This window comes from Perca flavescens, chromosome 11, assembly GCF_004354835.1.
Source record: "Perca flavescens isolate YP-PL-M2 chromosome 11, PFLA_1.0, whole genome shotgun sequence".
Taxonomy (NCBI): domain Eukaryota; kingdom Metazoa; phylum Chordata; class Actinopteri; order Perciformes; family Percidae; genus Perca; species Perca flavescens.
In genome coordinates, this window is record NC_041341.1 from 31,149,127 (window position 1) to 31,165,227 (window position 16,101).

At 38.7% G+C, this 16,101-nt stretch overlaps 1 long non-coding RNA gene across 1 annotated transcript; it reads right to left on the reverse strand.

Annotated features, from left to right (window-relative positions):
* Nucleotides 1-3,729: 3,729 nt before the first annotated feature.
* LOC114563583 (uncharacterized) lies at nt 3,730-11,352 on the reverse strand. The gene is made up of 3 exons (XR_003693666.1): nt 11,279-11,352; nt 9,245-9,390; nt 3,730-3,907 (listed from the first exon to the last, which is right to left on the reverse strand). It is a non-coding gene; the product is annotated as an uncharacterized LOC114563583 (long non-coding RNA).
* Between the last annotated feature and the right edge of the window lie 4,749 nt (nt 11,353-16,101).

Consider the following 16,101-nt stretch of genomic DNA (forward strand, 5'->3'; position numbering starts at 1 on the left):
TATTTTTGTCAGCCCATTTTCCACCAATCAGGACAGCATAATAAAACCATGTTTCCATAATAATAATATACAATAATAATAATAATAATAATAATAATTACAAGGTCCTGATTATTACAGATTCCCTGGATATTACATTTTGATGTGATGTCATAAAAAAAATTGATGTTAACATGGCACACTAATAAACAAGAAATTTTGAAAAGGGCACTTCATATCAAAAAGGTTGCCGACCCCTGCTCTAGACCAAGGTAGAAGAAGAGTGATCACCCAGACAATACTATGCCAAAAAGTGGTTGTGAATCTTCAATACTTGAAATGGACTCGCTGCTGGTGACTGGATTCTCAGCTGGAGAAGATGACGCTCTCTACACGCTTGAAATATTACTTGGAAAGAGCTCTCTTCAGATACCGATTTATCAATCTGAAAGGCTTCTATCCGTAATATCTGCTTTGACAGCTCGTTCATATATACAGTAGATCATATACTGAAGATAGATGTGCACAACTCTTGCTATAATCATATACATGGCCAGAAAATTGAGACATGACTCATGCTAAAATAATGACATTGTTAAAGACAATAACCTCTGTATTCGATATGACACTTTTTGAATCCCACATACACACCGTCCTGCCTCAGTAACTACTCCCTAGCTCTTTGAGTGAGTATTAATCCGAGTCTGAAATAGTCCCTAACAAATGTTCTATTTGGTGTTCTTAACGGAGTGATGTTTGATGCTACCGTTCCCAGTTGTTTTAGGCCATTACTGAGCATTGTTTTTAAGAACTGTACATTTGTCGATCCGTTTTTAGAGATTTACTTTTTCAGTATGAACCAATGGGCTTGGGTCTAAGAGCCACAGGCAGAATATGAATGACAAAAAGTACTTAGAGAATAACATATTGGCTTTGGTCATTTCATGGATTTGTTGACATGAGATGGAATAACGGCAGACTTATTCCTTAACCATCTGAGCCAGTATGCCATATTTAATATCCCCGGATCAAAACCGTGCAGAGACTTTTGTTTAGGAGAGAAATATGCCATTTTAACAAGGTCTTTCATGCGATTGTAGGCCATCAAGGAGCTTTTTAATCCAGCATGCAACTGCAGTGTCTTTGTACAACAAACCTATAATTATAAATCCATGAATCATGTTAAGTAATGTTACATATCTCAGCAAACGTTGTTCTGATTGTTAAGCAGGTTAGAGCTAAAACCTAGGCCTTTCCAAAGAGGTCTTCTGTGCGATCCTAGGCCTTCCAGAAGTTTAGTAATCCATCCTAAAACTGCAGTGACTTTTTGAAAACTTTGCACAATAATTCCAGAACGATAAATCCACTGTTTACTAGCCCCAGCCATCTTGACTCCTAGAATGTGGTCAGGTGAGTGTGTCGTCCAATCAGAGGCGGTCTTCCTGACTATTTTCTTCTTCTTCTTTGGTGTTCTTATCCACAATGTTGGAAATGCTGCCACTTTCCTGGCTGTGTCACTTCGCTGCCACATATACTAAACAAACGAGCCAAAAATAATGATACAACCGCTGGGAACAAATCTAAATAGTTTAATATTTGTGTTAGTTACAGCGTTAATTTTTGTTTCCAATGATTGTTAAAACGTAGGAAAACAATATAAAAAGCCAAAATTATTGTTCATTATAGCTCTGTGTGATTGCCATACATTTCCGTGAGATTCAATTTCCATTTGGTTTTTTCTTTTGTATTCATAGTCACATAACAATTTATACATCCGTGTGACATCCCTGCAGCATACATATCCTGATAGCCCAGGTTCTCCTGAAGGAAATGAAGTCTATAACTTGATTGTGAATAACAGGGTTGAGGTTATACAAGCATGATTACACAAAGAGACCAGGCGAACCAAAGACTGGGAAAAAAATGGCTTAGACCTTGATCACGAGGCCATTTGTGTCAAGGGTATTTTTAAGGATAATGCTGCTTTAAATTGGGGCATTTTCAGTTAAAGCTTTTCATAGCAATCCCCAGCAATCAACAGGGGGAAATGTGTGAACATCATATTCTGTATGATTCCGCAGACCAGCCAGAAGAATTAGAGCGCAACAGGAAGACCGACAATTACTGTTTTTTGCGAATGTCCTGTTATTAGATGTCACACACACACACACACACACACACACACACACTTTAATGACAGTTGGCCTACTCAATCTAATTAGAGCATTTGATGCATAGCGAGTTCTCAGTTTGGAGCGACTGCATCCGGTGCAGCACCTGCAGCTGACCCGTTTCTCTGCCCCATTTGGCACGTCTCCTGTCATTTCAAAAGAGTAGCACCGAGAGATTTGTGTCACAACTAAAAATGCCTTTTTGTGTTTCCTGGTAAAAAAGGAAGATCAATCTCACCATCCACACGGGAGGATTTATTGAGCGAACCCCTCAGCCTTGAAGTGATAAAGAGAGGGCCGAGCACTTACCGAGTGCCAAGTTCTAACCAATAAAGACAAGCAGGGAAAAGGAGCTATGCCTGTGCTGGCCCGATTTCCCTCAGGGGAAGATGAGGAGCTTGTGATACCTGCGTATGTCAGCCACCAGCCCCTGCTGGGTCTCTGGAGATTGCTCCGCACCGGGTGGAATTAATCACACTACAGTATCGGGCCTCTTCTATTTCGGGGATGGAGAGCCAAAACAAAAAGCAAGAAGAATCTGCAGCGGTGGTCGAATGTAACGAAGTACATTTACTCAAGTACTGTACTTAAGAACCAATTCCAGGTACTTGTACTTTACCTGAGTCTTTTCTTTTCATGACACTTTACTTCCACTACATTTCAGACAGAAATATTGCACTTTTTACTCCACTACATTCATCTGACAGCTTTAGTTACTAGTTACAAATTGAGATTGTTGCACACAAGACACATGTAGTTTATAAAATACAATGTTTTAGTATAAATTAAACTACCCAACAATATAACGGCCTACAAGTACATTTGAAATGATTAGACGATTGACACAGAATAGTTTGGATCGTTTCTAAAATGGGAGGGTTTTCTGCATTGAGTACTTTTACTTTCAATACTTTAAGTACATTTTCCTGATGACAAACATACATACTTTTGAATTACATTTTCAATGCAGGACTTGTACATGTAAGAGTATTTTTACAGTGTGGTATTAGCAATTTTAAGTTATTTTGTTAGTTCACTTTCTTACTGACTGAAGAAATAATGAGAGCACTGGGAACTTTTCAGGGCTTTTCATCTTAATAAGTCTATATTGTTGCAATGGGTGAGCCTCTTTAAACTGTCTAATTAGGCACGGCTGACGAATCCAATTCCAAATAAGGTGAACACATTACAGTACATACTGTGAACTGTGAAAGCAACGTGACCCGTAAGAAAAGCATAAAAACTTCTATTAACCAAATCTGGGAAGCTTATTGTCCCTTTTGTATCTGCCCTGGAAAAATATACACAGAGTTTAGTCCTGGTTACTGAACTGTGGAATTGATGCTATAAACAGTCCAGTCTCCAAGTGGTATTATGTACATGCATACTGCTTAGCTCAGACAAATCAAGTCCATTACTTCGTCTTCTATGTGACTTAAGAATTTAAAAAAACAGGAAAGCAACATTTTGAATTGAGGTCAAATCAGATTAGATAGATAACACTTTGCTATATTTACTGCACACAGTGTCAATTTCGTATAAACAGGGTACCAATAAAATACTATTCATGGGTCTCAATTCAGATACTATCTTTAGTACACTCACATGTAGTATACTGTAAACTATGTACTCACTTAGTGGTGGTGAATTGCGCACAGCCGCGATGCACTTACTGGAAATGACAATTGCATACATTTGACTCTTCTTCTTCATGGTGAATTGCCACCGAAAAGGGCATCACTACCACCTATTGTCACCTGTAAAAATATAGAATAGACTTTATTGTCATTGCACAAACTTGTGTAAAAACAAAATTTTCTGTGCCGTACCTGAAAGAAAAAAAAAAAAAAAAAAAAAAAATATATATATATATATATCATCTGACCTGCATGTTTACGTTATTTATGATTAAAATCCCTTCAGTTCATTTATGACATTATTCAAATACCTATTTAGCTTTTGTTGTGCTTTATAAATAGCTTATGAGAATCAACATAGTAGTTGTTTTTTTAAATCAAGGACAAGCATGTATTTGGTCAGTGCCACCCCGTGCACCCTCTTCTAGCCCCGTCCCTGTGTGTGTGACTGAGTGTGTGTGCGCGCATGTGTGACCTTTGTTCGAAAATGAACTAACCTAAAATTGCACTATATTAGACTTTCTACGTTAACTGCAACACTGATGTTACAAAGTGACACTGAATTACCATGGTGGTTGGAGACCATTAAGACTCATGCCAGTAGTCTGTTAGAAGAGCCAGTTAAATTAACTCTGAAACTATGGTGCTCGGTTAAGTGGATCCAAAAGAGGATCCAGGCTTTTTGTCACATTGTCAGTGTGAATAACATCAATCCCACGTCCAATATTAAGTGGGGTTTCAGTCCTAAATTGGTACAGCAGCTCCTGAGGAAGAAATCACGGACTGTTTGACCGTCTAGATATTTATTCTTCACCAGCCAAACTTTCACTTCAGCTCTCTGCCGTTTGGAAACTTTAAGTGAGCACTCATGGAGTATACAATTAACTTGTCAGAGCTTGTGTGCTAGGAGGCTGTCCATTTATACAATAGTGTGGGTGGGAGGCATTGGGACTCCACTACAGACACACAAACGAACTGAAAGCTGCAAATTAGGCATCAGCTTTGACACATTACAGAAAGACATTTCATTCAGTGTTACAAATATCAAAAGTACTACTCAATGTTTATGTACTGAATGATATTGTGGCTTTTGTGTAATTATATCATCTAGCCATCCATCAAACTAATTGTACAGGTTGCTCTTATGACTAGGCAAAAGTGCGTACACCAGATGGAGTTAGGAATTAAATTTACATTGTTGTAAATCTTTTTTTTTTTTTTTTAAGATGCACTGGAAATGTAATATTTATGTTAACACAACATAATGGGCTGTTCACAACTAGCCCATCCACTGTGTATTACTACCCCACTGTATGGAAGCCAGTCCTGGATGTTGTCAGAGTTTAGGCTAATGTTAGCGGCTTTGTGGAAGAAGTATTCAGTTCCTTTTCTTAACTTTACTTAAAAGTACTAGTACCACACTGTAAACATACTCCGTTACAAGTAAAAGTCAAAGTTTGGAAGGGTCATCAGGAAAATGTCTGTGTGTCATCATGGTAATATGTGGTCCTGGAGACACAACCGTGCAAAATACAGCCACTAAACTTTAAATGTATGTAGTTGAGATCAAAATGAAGGCTGAGTTCGAAGACAGGGCGATGAAAGTAGGGGGGTAGGAAGTAGGAAAGGGGCCTTGGCTTGACAGTAACAGAAGCTAGAAGAGTATATTTATATTTATATTGTGCATTTAATTTAAAAATTGTGAAAGTCTGAAAAAGTGCTACAATTACCTAAGGTTGATATGCTTCCATGTTTATATTTTCAAAATTAAACCTAAGTATAGTATTCATCAATACAATGACAGTGTACTAACTACAAAGTACTTTCAGAGAGTAGACGTGGACAAATTCCATGAAAATACATTCTTTTTTTATATACAGTACAGGCCAAAAGTTTGGACACACCTTCTCATTCATGACTATTTACATTGTAGATTCTCACTGAAGAGTAGATTCTTCAAAGTAGCCAACCTTTGCTTTTTTTATTAATAAGGGAAAACATTCCACTAATTAACCCTGACAAAGCACACCTGTGAAGTGAAAACCATTTCAGGTGACTACCTCATGAAGCTCATTGAGAGAACACCAAGGGTTTGCAGAGTTATCAAAAAAAGCAAAGGGTGGCTACTTTGAAGAATCTGAAATATAAGACATGTTTTCAGTTATTTCACACTTTTTTGTTAAGTACATGATTCCATATGTGTTCATTCATAGTTTTGATGCCTTCAGTGAGAATCTACAATGTAAATAGTCATGAAAATAAAGGAAATACATTGAATGAGAATGTGAGTCCAAACTTTTGGCCTGTACTGTACATAATTGCCAACAGACACTGAAATAGATAGAAGATAGGAGGAGGAGATCAGGCCGACGAGGCCTTGACTTCTCTTTATGGAAAAGAGGTAGCGGTTCTGGATAATGTAACTGGATGAGATCCTGCATGCTACTCATGGGAAGTCAGCTCTGATAGTTTGCTGCTGCATCACCAATCCAGAGCATCACAGCTGATGCTCTGCCAACCAACTTAATAAATCATTCAGAAAGCATGTCAGCACTAAACCCTGTCATTTCGGTTGCTGAGCAGGGGGTCAGTATTAGCACCGATGTAATTGGACTGGGGGAGCAGCGGCATTGGCAATGCAAGAATAAACAACATCAATTAACGTCCTGTTGTGCTGCTGCTCATCTTCACCCCTAATTCATTTCAGAGAACAAATACAGTGTGTAAAAAGATTTAGCATTAAACTCTTCTGGGATTTAAAAAAAAAAAAAAAAAAAAAAAAAAAGTTGTTTAACAAACAACCAACAAGCATTTTCTTTACTAAAGGCCTTTGGGGGGGATGGGTTTGACGTCTCATGCTGGGTAAATCTTAATACATAAAGCTCCTTTGAAGCCCACATTTGGAGTCTGCAGAGTTTCTGTAATGAAGTTTGTGCCCTGAATTCTCTACGTTCTGCAGGGCAGAGACATCCAAGTTTGCTATAATTAGCTAAATTTGCCGACGTCATTTTCCCCCCCACTGTGTTTAACTCAAAAGTCTGCACGACATACTGCGCAAAACATGAGGTTTGCTGACTTGGCTAGTGGCTAGAAACGGGAAGGTCGCGCACTGAGAGAACAGACGTTTTGACTCTTTATTCTACTTATTTTTGTTTGTCCATTGCTGCGTTTCTTGCCACCTGTATGAATAAATATAAATGTATGGAATAATTATGGAATATCGTAAAAACTATCTTGAGGAATGTATATCTTGTTACCCGTGTGCATGTGCGTCCTTAGGTGTGTGTGTGTGTGTGTGTGTGTGTGTGTGTGTGTGTGTGTACACTTATAGAACAGTTCCATAGCACTACTAGAGGTCAAAAACTGCACAGGGAACCTTTAAACACATATGTCAATGAATGATATTTTTAACCCTCACATGACCAGCTCTCCAATGCACAACACCAGCCAGTGTTGGGGAGTAACTAGTTACATGTAACGGCGTTACGTAATTTAATTACAAACTAAACGGTAACTAATCCATTACAGTTACTGAGAAAAAAAATGTTTAATTAAATTACAGTTACCAATGAAAATGGTCATTATTACATTGGGGTTAGTCCATATCCACGACGCTCTAATTCCAGGATTGCTCTGGTGCAGACGGAAATTCCTTTGTATGTTTTCGGCTGGATGTCCGTTACCTTCCGATTTCTTTGTGTTGGTGGATTTCTGAGGACTATGGTTGATTTCTCCTGAGAGATCTGCAGGGTAAATCCAGACAGCTAGCTATAAATCTGTCCAATCAGAGTTTTCTGTTGCACGACTAAAACAACTTTTGAACGTACCCATGTTCCACCGAAACAAGTTCCTTCCAGAGGCTATTTTGCAGAGGCACCGTGGCTCTGTGCGGTGCACAGCGCCACCCAGGACGATTGTGATTAGTTTAAAGAAATGCCAATAAACCAAATGTATATGTATATATGTTGAATAATGTTAATTGTGTTGCTTTGCATGTTCTTCATTTGCACATTGTCTTCTTTTGCCATTTCCAGCCACAGCCATTCAGTAAAGTTTGATGGTATTCTGATGCTTTCGACTGGTTCTTCTGTTTGAATTTGTCTCGCGCCCGTCTGACAGTTCAATTGCCTCTGAAGCTGTCCGAGATTCGCCACTATGTCTACGGATAAAAATGTGTTCCAGTGCACAGCTCGATTCAATTCAATTATACAATTTGCAACAATTAACACAAGCTAAAGTACCAGTTGTCTTACTTTTGACTTGAATTAAATACAATCCACCAGCTATCCACTACCAGTTATTTTCATTGAACTATTAGAAACTTTTAAAAAGAATTCTGCTTGGTGCAGTTGGACAGAGTCCTGATATAATGTCCTGCAGTGTCTCCCCTACATAGAGTAACGCAATGAATGGCATTCTTTCCGACTTTGTAAACTTTTCCATAAGTCTTTATTATCTTCCAATAATATTCCACGGCATGTCACACCCCTCAAAACTTCTTGCTGATGTTATCATTATTAATGGAAAGTCATGCACCTGTCTCTCCGGGCAAGGACTTGTTCACTGTGCGACATTGTCTATCACTTTGTGTCCTGTCTTACACCCTCACATCAGTTTGTTGCCTCTGGTCCATCTCTGGCATTTTGAAAGAGAGCACAGCTGCAAAGTCTAACATTTAATCCGTTCCACCAGCTGAAGACGCCACCTGGCAGCCTGTGGTCACTTCCAAGATGGCTTAGACCAATTACCAGAACATTTGTCATAGTAAATATTTTAAGACACAGCCCAGCAGTATACTTCTGATATTGTTAAAAGTTGAGAAAGTAATTTTTGTACAACAATGTATCAATACAACCTTGTATTACTTTAATGGCTTTTATAGCACTGGGTGTAGGACTGTAACAATTCCAAATTTGACTGTACAATATCAATATCATTGTCTCTTTCAGTCAAATTTAAAAAAAGATATTGAAATATGTATTTATTTTGCAAGCAAATTAAGTGTTGAATAAATTCCAGGATTACATTTTGTTACTGTACATCACTGTTATGTGACCCAGATAATGTAATAACACTAGTACACAGATTATGTGTTATATTTATATATATTTTATATTATGTTTTATCAAGTAAACCACGCCTATGCCTCTTTATTATCATAAAACATTGTATTTTTTCTTAAATTTTCTTAATTACCATCAACAGTCATACCCCTTGGAACCTAAGCTAATCTTAGGTTCTCAATTTATTGCGGCTAACCAAAGAAACAGCAGCTACTTAAAAAATATTGCTATTACACAATAATTAAATAAGTGTTACAGGCCTAACAGGGTGACATTTAACCTTTCGTTTTTTTGGTAAAACTGACACTGATACTGTTACGTTTCAGGTGTGGACAGACACAGGAGCGCACACACTCATTGTAAGGTGTATCAAAAATTGAGTTAATTTACTAACCGGAATATTGCATGTTGGTGTGGAGGTAGGATGGATTCCGGAGTTGGCAGGTGAGGAAGAGGAATGGAGCGGTGGAGTAAGGCTGATGGAGCATGGCTGGAGGGGTGAAGCTGCATGGCAAAGGTGGCCTGGTTGAAACTAGCACACTGAACAAAAAGGAAAAACACACAAGTGGTTAGAAGTACTTCAAAAATAACTCAAAAAGATACTAGCAGATACTTTAGCAGCGGTGGAATGTAACTAAGTACATTTACTCAAGTACTGTACTTAAGTACAAATCTGAGGTACTTGTACTTTACTTGAGTCTTTACTTTTCATGCCACTTTCTACTTCTACTCCGCTACATTTCAGAGAGAAATATTTCCCTTTTTACTCCAATACATTCATCTGACAGCTTTAGTTACTAGTTACGTTACAAGTTAAGATTTTTGCACACAAAAACCAAATTTGTGATGGGTGGGCCACATTTTCTGGGGGGCAAAGCAGAGAAAGGGGAGGTAACCTTGCACCTTATGACCTCATACGGAGAAGATTCCAGATCAGCCCATCTGAGCTTTCAATAGGCTCGTTCGAGATGAGCCAGATCTGCGCAGAATCGATCACCGGCAATCGCCAATGCATGCCGGTTAGATTCGTGTCCGACTTGATCCTGACTTGCTCTGACGTCATGCACACGTGGGCAACGATAATCTCACGAGACCAAGGCGGCCGCAGTTCTGAAACGCAGGTAGCGCAGTTGCTTTTCACCAATTGCAAGAGCCAGGCGGACGCAGGCGGACCCAGTGCATGCTGGGAAACGCCGGCCTCTCAGCTGATCGAACAGCTGATTGGTTCAGAATCGACTCAACATGATGACGTTTTATATACATTTTTTAATTGATTTTTTAATCTGAGGGATTTTAACTGCTATTTGTCTGATTTAAAGGCTTATTCTGTACAGAACACCTGTTGTGAGGCCGATAGTTACGTTTAGAAGTCAGAGAGACTAAATCTGTTCAGGTTATGGATCATCTACAGTCTGTTGGTAATTAAAATCAGAAACAGATCACATGTAGAGAATTCTGACAGCTACTCTGTCATAATAAAATCAACTGGAGACTGCGTAGGAGCTGATATATGGGTCTGATAACATTTTGTTAAATCAGAATCGGACCACAGTGTTTGTGTCACTTCCTGTTCAGCCTGAAGCCTGCTGGAATCAGCTGGAAAACTGTCCGACTTGAGAGCGGACTTTTGTCACCGCCCCCCGCTGCTGCCGCCTGCTCTCGTCTACTTACAGGCGAGGCGCAGTTCATCTCGAACGAGCCTATTTTCTCAAAGGCAGAGCAGGATACCCAGGGCTCGGTTTACACCTATCACCATTTCTAGCCACTGGGGGACCATAGGCAGGCTGGGGGAACGCATATTAATGTTAAAAAACTTCATAAAGTGACATTTTCATGCCATGGGACCTTTAAGTACATTTTCCTGATGATACTTACATACTTTTACTTAAGTAACATAGTCAATGCAGGACTTTTACTTGTAAGAGTACTTTTACAGTGTGGTATACTGTTACTTAAGTAAAGGATCTGAACATTTCCTCCACCACTGCAATTTAGGAAGTACAAGTTGGCCAAAACGCTGTTACTACTGGTGGCGAAATTACAAAACTTATTTTTGTAGGTTCTTTTTTCCCCCCCATTTTATTTTATATTCAAGGGATTTACAATTACTTACAATCTAGCCTAAATCCCTTCAAAATAAAACAAATATTTACACACCATAAACTACATTTTATCCTCCATACTGTGCATGTTAACAACTCTAGCACCCTATTCCTGTTTTTCCATCATATCCTATTAAAAAAAACCTTGTCCCTTAGAAAAGCTAACAGTGGCCTGACCTGTGCCTCGCATTCATGCTTAGTAATGTTAAGTGAATTCTTTTACCGCTAGTTCCCTCAAATTATTCCTCATTATCTCTTTCTGTGTCCTATACCCCATCCACTTATAACTACATGCTCCACTGTCTCCTGACATCCCTCACACTAACCTGTGTGGTGTTTCCCCAACCATCTTCAGCGTTTTGTTTAGCCCACAGCGCTCTAACCTTTAGCTTGTCAACACTGTTTCCTTTCTCCTACCAATCAGCAATCCAGGAGCTTTTAAGCAGACGGGTAACGAGGATGATTGCTGCCAGGTGTGGAGAAAAGCCCAGGTGCCAGGGAATACAAAGCCCACTTACACACACATACACTCACACTTACACACACGCACCCCCCACACACACACACACCCACACTAGCAGACATATACACACACACTTAACAGACACCCACATACACCCACACTTACACAGACACGCACCAAAAGCCCAGGTGCCAGGGAATACAAAGCCCACCTACACACACATACACTCACACAGATACATACCCCCCACCCCCCACCCCACACATACACACACACACACACACACACACAGCAGACATACACACCCACACTTACACAGAAACACACACCAAAAGCCCAGGTGCCAGGGAATACAAAGCCCACTTACACACACATACACTCACAGACACATACACACCCCCCCCACACACACACACACAGCAGACATACACACCCACACTTACACAAAAACACACACCAAAAGCCCATGTGCCAGGGAATACAAAGCCCACTTACACACACTCACACTTGCACAGATACATACACAGACAACCCCCACACACACACACACACAAATACACCCTAACTAGCAGACATATACAGACACACACATACACTCACACTTACACAGACACACACATACACTCGTACAGACACCCACCCACCCACACTTACACAGACACATACACACACATGCACACCCACCCACCCCCACACACACACATAGGTAATAACACACTGAATAATAATGCAGTCACAGCCAAACTGTGACAGATAATGTCAATAAAATAATGTATTTCAACCTACATCTGTCTTTTAATCTATCTGCTTGGCTTTGACCCACATACTTTTTTTACCTTATTTTCCATTTAAAGACACAATCAGACCAAACATGGCAGACGTCTATACTCTATTGAGTTATTATTTAAATTTGAAGACACCAAAACACAATATATCAATGCTGATTAATTATCATCAAATCAAATAATCTTCTTGCCAACATTTATTAGCATTCAGCCCTTTAAAGAACGTCTGACCACAAATTTATATAAATGGCAAAGATGTATTTTGTTTTGTTTCTTTGAACTGGTTTGACAAGAAAAATATTAGTTGGTTAATACAGGTCATGGAAAATAACTGTTTTCTATATAGGCAGTCATATGAAAAATATTGATTGGTTATATAGGCAGTCCTTATGGAAAATATTGGTTGGTTAAAAGAAGTAATTTCAGGGTTCTTTTAAAGTACTGTGAAGAGAAATGAAAAAAAATGTAAAAGGCAGTCCTTATGGAAAATATTGGTTGGTTATATAGGCAGTCCTTATGGAAAATATTGGTTGGTTAAAAGAAGTACATCAGGAAAGAACAAAAAAATAATGTGGAACAGAATGATCTCTTTGCTTTTTTAGTAACAAACTAGGCAGTGTTGTGTGTAGAAAAACAAAAGAGAAAGTCTATCTGTGCTCTGATAAGTTTAATAGAGGAAATCATGCAGGGATGGAGCAGAGAGCAGGCACAGATTTCCAAAATAGTCCCTGTAGTGCAGCTATTTATGTGGAGAAATGAACCATTGCTGTATCTAATTTGTGGCAAATTGATCCTGGAGACTGTCATCGAGCCTCCTGCTTGTGTGTTTAGGCTCCGATTTATACTTTGTCAGAGGGGACTAGAGCTGGGAGGACAAATGTGTCAGCTCAGGGCCTCTCTGAGGCCCCTGTCACAGAAGAGCTATGATGGTGAAGAAGCCAGCCGACCCGAGAAAGGATTCGCTCATGTTCTGGCGACAGGAAGCTCCGCAGGCGGACATCACAGAGGAAGCCAATCTTCAGGTGCAAAGTGAAAAAAAATGAAAGTACTGTTGGTAAGGTTGTTGGTTGATACACATAAAACACAGGAGGAAAAACAATATAGTAATTTATGTCAGTCTTTTCTAAAATGTATGTTTAAGCGGGGGAGTGGAGTTAAATGTCCCGGAGAAAACACAAGACTTTGACCCAGGAAAGGTGTGTTGGTGTCACAGGAGTGCTACTTAAGGGCACCAGTGTTTTAATCCACAATATTTTTTTCTAAACTATTTATCTAGTCGTATTGGTGCCTAAACTTTATGGAAGTTTGTTGGCCTCTTTATTCAAATCTCAATGTGTTTTGCAATTGTCAATTCAATTTGAATATGCATTTTGCATTTGACAATTTCAATGCAATCCTCTATTCAGTTGAAATTATTCGGACAAAAAATTAGAATGGAAGCTCAATCAATTGCAATTCATATTGCTGTGGTTTTGGCAGGACAACCACCTTTTGTTAGCTAAACTTAACTGTAACGGGCCACTGAAAGGACCGTCATCTCACGGTGGCCCTGCACCTTTTGTCGGCTAAACTCAACTGCATCAGCCTCTGAAACAACCGGCACCTCAGGGTGACCTGAACCAGGCTCCCAGTAACCTTTTCAGTCACGGCTAAATTTAACTGTAATGACCTCTAAACTTAACTGTTGTGCGACCAGTCGGCGGTCAGCGTTACTTCGTAGGATAACACACAAATTGTTGTGCATAAGTTTTGCGTAAGATATCGTACGAACCCGTTCATGAGAATGCGTTGCACATGTTGCTGGCAATTCTGACTTGTTAGTTGAAGTCTTCCCTCAAATGTACAAGTCAAACCACAAGGGGTCAACTCATTTGGCAGTTTCTGATTGTTGGGAGGAATGGGATATTGCTCTTGAAGTTGTCAGGGATAAAGGGTCATCTACCTGGCTCTCCTACTCATCATGTGTGCGCATAATACGTTTATACACTTTGACTTGATGCAGAGTAAGCAATATATGAACAGACGGGTGACAAATTAAGGGGAAAAAAAACTGAATGAGGGAAACATAATAAACGCAGAAGCTTCAATACAGGGAAGGAGGGGTCACTGAATGGGTTGATGCGTATGGAAATGATGTGAATCATAATTCTGTGGCATTCACCGTCACCAGATCTCTGCCCAGCTGAATATCTTTGTGTCATAATGTTGCAGCTCTCCACCGCAATCATCAACGCAGAATGAGGACACTTCTTTTGGAAGCATTGCGTTCATCAGAGAATATGTGATGGTTACAGTATGTTGGATGTAGAGGAGGGTGGGTTCAGAATGGTGTTTTTTTTTTTTTTTCCCTAAAGCTTTTTCAAAATGTTGAAGATCACATTAGGACAAAACTAAAAATCTGAAAAAAGAAAAGGCTATTGGAAACATTTGGCTTAGACAATCATGTAGAGTTTATCCTATAAAACAAGAAGACACAACACTCTTAATAAATCTGTCCATTCTCTGTTCAGAACCCCACTCATTTTCAAGCTTAACAAAAAAAGAAAAGAGACAAAAACGGCCTGACTCAGAAAATAAATTTTTCTGCAAAGCTAGGAGCTCTGCTTGCATACTGTACATGTGTGTAGACACACTGTGAATTCACGTTAAATGTTTATTGGATGCCTTTATTAGACCTGGGAAGTCCCACACATACATCAATAAGTACTAAATAAAGACACCCATAGCTACAACTAGCCTACTACTGACAACACAACTTGATAACATAACTGTTGGTGCTGTCATTATACGCCAGTCTTTTATCGATATGTTAATCACCTATGTGAACATATGTGAATTATTAATGGCAAAGTGAAAGTGTAGTGTTTCTGTCGGTGAACTGACATTGCGTTATCACCATCTAGTGGTAGAAATGAGTCAATGCAGGTGTTCTTCAGCATATTACTATATTCTACTTGTAAAGTATCCAGGTACTTTTTTTTTTACACTACTTCATTCATTCTTTGTTATATTTGAGCCCTATATCTGAACTTGCACTATTTTATTCATTAATCCCCCCCCCCCAAGAATTTTTATATTTGTTATTTAATGAGCATTGTTGGTGCCTGAGGCTTAAGACTTCCATTGCCAATGACTACTTTTTTTTGTGCACACAACAAATAGAGACTATTTTTCTCTTCCCTTTTTTAAGAATAAACATGCCAGTGAAGTGAGATTATTCCAACTTTTTTTTTAAATTTTTTAGCAAATCGACTAGTTTCAACCTTTTTCTGAAATCAAGTTCATTTATCTTTTTAGAATTTAGCTGCAGTGACTTGCCTTATTCTATCATGTTTCACAGACACTCTAGAACTAAATACTAGAAAACTAACACGTTGAAACGTCCTCACTGCTTTAAAACTCAGTTACAGAGATGCCTGGATTAGATTGCTGTTGCTCGCTTTCCAGTAATACCAAACAAGATATAAGTATTACAACATTAATGTGCTACTTACATGTTAATAATGAATAATACTACTATCCTTTTTTTTAGGTAGCACTTTTTAAAACAAAATTATGTTTACAAAGTGCTTCAAAAGCATAAAAGAATATTACACTGTGAAATTACAAAACAGAATAAATAAAGTAATAAATGGACTAAAACTCTATAAAAATCTTAAAGAATAAGGAATACAATGGAAATCAAAAACTAATCAAAAGCCAATTCAAAAGAAAGGAAAATTTAAATGCATCAGCAATAATAATCCTATAAAACAGTGAAATATAATATACTATACATTTGAGTTATCTCAGTTAATTCATAGACAGACAGACATAAGAGAGATGAAAAGAGAGATAGCGATAGACAGATAGGAGAGATAAATACAGACAGAGATAGATGGATAGAGAGAGAGATAGCAGC